Here is a 6,269-nt window from a genome sequence, read left to right on the forward strand (position 1 = left end):
CCTTTCAGGGAAATCCCAGCATTCCTGCTGGAGATTCTCTCTGTCTGTAGATTGTAGCATGGCTGTTGTTTATTCTATAGCTAATATCTGCTTATGAGTTAGTACACACTGTGTTAGTCTCTCTGGGTATGGATTACCTCACACAGGATGATTTTTTTTCTAGTTTATCCAGTTACTTTCAAATTTCCTGATGTCATTGTCTATAACAGCTAAGAAATACTCCATTGTGCAAACGGACCACATTTTTTTTTGGTTGAGAAATCTCTAGATTGTATACAGGTTCTGGCTATTAGAAATAAAAATTCTATGAAGATAGTTGAGCAACTATATCCTTGTGGTATGATTCAGTATCTTTTTGATATATGCCCAAGAGTGATATAACTGGATCTTTATGTAGATTGTTTCCCAATTTTCATAGAAACTGACATATTAATTTTCAAAGTCACTGTGCAACTATACATTGCAACCAGCAACGAAAAGAGTTTCCGTTCTCCCCAACCTTGCCAGCATGAGCTGTCACTTATGTTTTTAATCTTAGGTTCAATATATGAAAATCTGTCAATGTAATCAACCATATATTCAAACTGAAAGAAAAAATTAACACATATCATTAGATGATGAAAAAAAGCCTTTGAGAGAATCCAACACCACTTCATGATAAAAAAAAAAGCCATGGGGAGATCACTGATACAAGAGACATACCTAAACATAATAAAGCAATGCAAGACAAGGAGATAGCCAGCATCAAATTAAAATGGAGAGAAACTCAAAGCAATTCTATTAAAATCAGGAACAAGACAAGGTTGCTTACTCTCTCCATGTCTATTTAGCAGAGTACTTGATTTCTAGCTAGAAAAATAAAACAACCAAAGGAGATCAAGGGGATACAAATTGGAAAAGAAGAAGTCAAAGTATCACTATTAGCAAATGATATGATAATATATATAAGCAACCTAAAAATTCTACCAGAGGAACCTTACAGTTGATAAACACTTTTAGTGAAGTGAATGGATACAAGATAATTAAGAAACAAATAAAACAGAACAATATCAGTAGCCATCATATAAACAAATGATAAACAGGCTGAGAAAGTAATCAAGGAAACAACACACTTCACAATAACCATAAATAATATAAAATATCTTAACCAAGCTAATGAAAGACCTGTATGACAAAAATTTCAAGTCTGTGAAAAAAGAAATTGGAGAAGATATCCTGCCTCATCCCTTGTCATGAGGTTGCCACCTGTGTCATATTCTCTACGCAAGTCGAATATGGTGAGAATTTTGGCATGACAAACATGACACGCGTGACAAATCTGACACACATGGAAAACGGGGAGCACGACAAATCTGGCAAGTGTGATGGAAACAACACGTGTGACTGAGCAACACACATGACAGACCTGACCAAGCAACACACGTGTCATATTCGGCACACATGACAGAGCCACATGCGTGACCGGGCCACATACATGTCATATCCAATACGCATGGCCGAGCAACATGTGTCATATCCAACGTTCATGACCGAGCCACACACATGACTGAGCCACACGCGTGCCAGATATGACACACATGACTAGGCCACACACGTGTCATTTCCAACACGCGTGATAGGGCCACACATGTGTCGTTTTCGGTGTGCGTGCCTGGTTTTGCCATGCTCATTGTTTTTCCATGTGTGTCGGATTGGTCATGCATGTCAAAATAAAAACATGCAGAGTAAAGAAAGAGTATTAAGAGCTACAAAGGAAAAATACAAGTAACATATAAAAGCAGACCTATCAGAATGACATAATTTCAAGCAGGGAGAACCACCTTAAATCCTGATCTCTTGAAGTGGTAAAATCCTTTAATCTGGGCCACACCTGCTGGCAGCAGCCTGTATGAATGGCTTTTGCTCCTTGCCTGCTTTATTTGCTCTTGCTTGTAAGTTCATTCATTCACTGACAACAGAGCCTACTTCTCTGGGATTCTGGTATATACTGAAGACAAGAGTATGTGTGTGTGTGTGTGTGTGTGTGTGTGTGTGTGTGTGTGTGTGTGTGTGCACGCACATGTACATGCATATGGCAGGGGAGTTTAGGGCCATAAGTAATGTCAAACTAACTATTGAACTTCTGGGCTGTTTCTGAAACCATTCCAGCCAGATCCACTCCAGCTGTACTGCTGTCATACATTTCTAAGACTCTGACATCATGTGTTTATCACTCATCACTTAACCTGCTTATTTAGTGTGCAGTTTCTCACTGAGTGACAGTTGTCAACCTAGTGTTGGAAGAGGTGAACCTCATATATTTCGTCTCTCTCTGATACTTTGGTTGTTTATATTTATTTCCTTATTGTCCCATGAAACATTTTATAACATATCAACTTCCATGCCAAAGTCGTGTGTCCTCATTACTAGTTTCCTATGGAGGTGCACATTATTGAATTATTTTAGCTTGCCATTCTATGATATGGTTATATCCCCTGTGGCTCTCTTTTATCACCCGATTTCCCTTTCTAGGTTCTGTCACATAAACTTTTATTTTTATGTTTACAAATTCTAACCGAAGAATGAATTTATGTTTATGCATGTATATGCATGAATGTGTGAAACTACATGTGTGTGTTTAATGTTAAGCTAAACTGAAATACACACACACATGTCAGCTGGAAACAAAACATTAGAAAGTAAAATTAGCTTTAAAAACAAGATGAGGTACCTTTTGCTTTTGATTGATTTTCCTCTGCGGGCCTCCAGGTTGGAAGAATGCACTTGTGAATTTCTGTCATTACCAATGTGCTCTGTCATTCCAGGTGGTTATGTCACCCCATCACACCATGCATGCTGTTTGCAAGTGACTGGATGAGGTTCATGGTAACAGTGATGGCAGGAAGCCTTCACTTGCCTGAAGCCTACTTCTTCCTCCTTTGAGCAAATAATTCACTGAATAAATACGTATTACCTGAAAATTATATGCCACACATCATTCGAAGAGAATATATATATATATATATATTTATCCTACTCAAAAGTATGCTTTGAAATTGAGTCAATGTTGTGTTTGCTGTCAGTGGGACTTATCAAATCTCTTAGCTACTTAAAAGGTACTAGAGCTTCCCTCCTCTTCTACATCTGTCATTCTTGTTCCCAATTTTCCAGTCTTTTCCCCATTCCTCCTTTGCTGTTGTCTTACATGTGTTCTAAAGTATCTATTCTAAGTAAGCTCAAAGACTTGTTTCTACATACAACATTTCAGAGCACTGCCTGTAACTTGCTGAGACCTGTACTCCCCCACTTGGGAGCCCGAAGTGAACGGTAGCATGCTGTCAGAAGATATCCTATTATAAAAGTTACAAAACATGAATTATGGGGAGAAATGTGGAAAAGGGAGAAGAACCGGCAAGAAGCTGTTGCACAGTGTAGTGGACCATTCAAGGTATTTGTGGCATTTTAACATAAATAGTTCTTTCAGGCAAGGTTTTAAACTAACCCACCTCAATTTCCTTCCAATCGCACTCCAGGAACAGAAAATAACGAAGTGATAATAATGTATGTTTGTTAACTAGATCCAGAAGAGAAACAGCCATTATAGCCCAGTTTTGATCATTTAGAATATTAGTGTATAATAGGAGAAGATGAAACAGCCATTAGAATCTCTCTGTGCTGCTTATGTTTATATTTGTGTGTATTATAATCTCATGGCACTGGATGTATTTAACTGCATTAGATTCCAGATGAATAAATTGTGCTTTCTCAAGTGCTAACTGCTCATGGACTTGTCATAGTGACTCTGGGGTGAGTTGGCCCACTTCAGTGAGCACAGTAATAAACCAGACATGCTATGTCATGTTGTATTGGGATTCAGATACCAAGAGCGGGGCATGTGAGGTATCAGAATGCAGCCAACCAAATGCTGTTCTTTAATTGGAAGATACCTTCCCAAAGGGAGGGCTTATTTAGGAATCATATCACATCTACCTACAGTCAGAAGATGTAAAAATTTAAGTATATTTACACCTCTACATTGATACACATACACCTAAACATTTATATACACACATATATACATTTAAATACATACATACACATTTAAATACAAGTGACATATACCTATTTATACATGTATGTGCAAATATGACCTTTTATCTTTTAAACATGTAGTTACTTATATATCTACAATACTATATCTATATAGATATGTTATTCTTATTCTATTTTTTGCCTTACTTTGTTTAGCCTTTTATGGTCTTTAGTAAGGACTTAGACTCTTTCTCAAGGAAGGAACAGAAATTCATAGAGCATAGCATAATTAGGTGAGAAAAGTTGGGTCTTAAGGACCCAACTAATGTACTTGGATCATAAACCCCATATTTGAAGGTAGTTTTGTAAAGAAGTGAAGCATTCATATTTCATTCTAACTCAGATGTACTTGAGGTTAAGTAATATTTCTACAGGAGGAAGAAGTTACAGCTACAGGTATGAGTGCCTGGAAAAAAGGACCCTTGCCTTTCAAATCTTCAGTCACTTTAGAGGTTGGGGAGGAGGAAGAAAAATCTCTTGGGCTTATGGGCTTTCTGCCTGCCTGCCTGCCTGCCTGCCTGTCTGTCAGATGTTTTCATAAAAGTATTAGAGATCTGTGACAGTCTCCGTATTGACTTGTGTAGGCCTCAGGAGGATGCTTTTGGCGCCTGTGTGCTCGGCCCAGTGGTAATTATCCTTATGATCCAGGGCAATGGGAATCTAATCTGTCTCTCTCCTCTTTTTCTTTTTAGCTCACCTGCCTTTACCTTTTAAAACAGACTGTGACTGGATACTATATTTACATTCACAAGCCTTGCTGAGTTAGACCAAGGGAAACAGGATTTTCTTCTCAGTACTTTGTAAAACAAGCCACCTGGGGAATTCCCCTGTCAAGTTGTTTTAGCTTGTGTTCTTACTTCTAAGACTAGTACATGCAGAATTAACTGCAGAGGATGAAAAATTTTAAGATGAAACTTAAGCCATCTTAGTTTTTCTTCTCTTTTTAACATGTATATCTCAGAACACTTCAGTAACAGGAGATTTACTCTACTGAAGATTGCAGCTGGGCAGCCTCACACTTCAGAGCACAAAGTTAACAACAGGTTATATTATGTCGTACAACAAACATTCTACCAACCTGCCGAATCAAACATATAGTATCACAGTATCACAAGCAAAAAGAAATTTATTTTACTCTTAGTGTGCATGCCACATGGATGTTTTAGATGTTAATAAAAATAAACAAATCCTGGGAAAAAATTATCAGAAAGAATGAAGGTAACCATCAAACACATAGTTGTTCTGGTAAAGCTTGGTCTACTTCCGAGAGTGACGAGTTGTCATTTCCTTCCCAGGGTGTCATTTCGACAGGTTCTGTAGCATTAATGTCATCTTTGTGCAGTAAGATCATCCTCATCAGCACCTAGAGCAAGCTTCATCATCATGTAGATCCTATTAGCATGTGTCTGGGAAGCTTCCAGACTGAAGCCAGAAGACGGGAGTGCAACTTCATATGGCAAGATGACCAGGTCCTTCACAGATTTCCCATTCTTGTCAGCTTCCGTCTTTTGCCTTGAGGTTTCAATAATGGAGAGATAAGGATTGCTCTCTGGGCGTTCCTTTGCTGCCATCTAACTCATCTTGAAGTCTCTGAGGGCTTGGATTTTCATGATTTTCTCTGTTTTCTGTCCATGCCTTATGTGCTTGGGATGATACAGCATGGGGACATCACTAATAGGTTTGACACAGTTCCTTTTCAAACTTTTCCTCCAAAAATCCCTTTCATAATTTTCATAAATTTCAAAATTTCAAACTTTGTCTTTTTCTCTTACTGTTTCTTTTTCTCCTCTTCATCTTCTGGAAGTTCCAGTACTTCTTTGATATTTCAAATGTGCTGGATACCTGCAGATCTCTTAGGAAGAATACAGGAGCATGGTGGCGAGACCTCAAATAAGAATACTGTATCTAAGCAAGTAATTTCCATCAACCACACTGTGCTCTCCTGTGTCTGATATGAAAACTATAATGTTCTTGAGAGAAGAACCAGTAGCTACTGTCTGAGTTCTAGGAGGTACTCTGAGGACAGGGATAGAAAAATGATTATGTGTGCGCAAGAACATATGCGTACAAATGATGAATGTGTTTTGACAAATGACATCCAAACTGAAATTGGATTTCAGGAGATGTAAATATAGGCTTGGGGCCGGGCGGTGGTGGCGCACACCTTTAATCCCAGCACTCGGGAGGCAGAGGCAGGC

General features: G+C 38.4%; 1 pseudogene; it reads right to left on the minus strand.

Annotated features, from left to right (window-relative positions):
* Positions 1-5,296: 5,296 nt before the first annotated feature.
* Positions 5,297-6,269, minus strand: part of LOC101998627 — an 11,269-nt pseudogene continuing 10,296 nt past the window's right edge.

This window comes from Microtus ochrogaster, linkage group LG5 (assembly GCF_000317375.1).
Source record: "Microtus ochrogaster isolate Prairie Vole_2 linkage group LG5, MicOch1.0, whole genome shotgun sequence".
NCBI lineage: Eukaryota > Metazoa > Chordata > Mammalia > Rodentia > Cricetidae > Microtus > Microtus ochrogaster.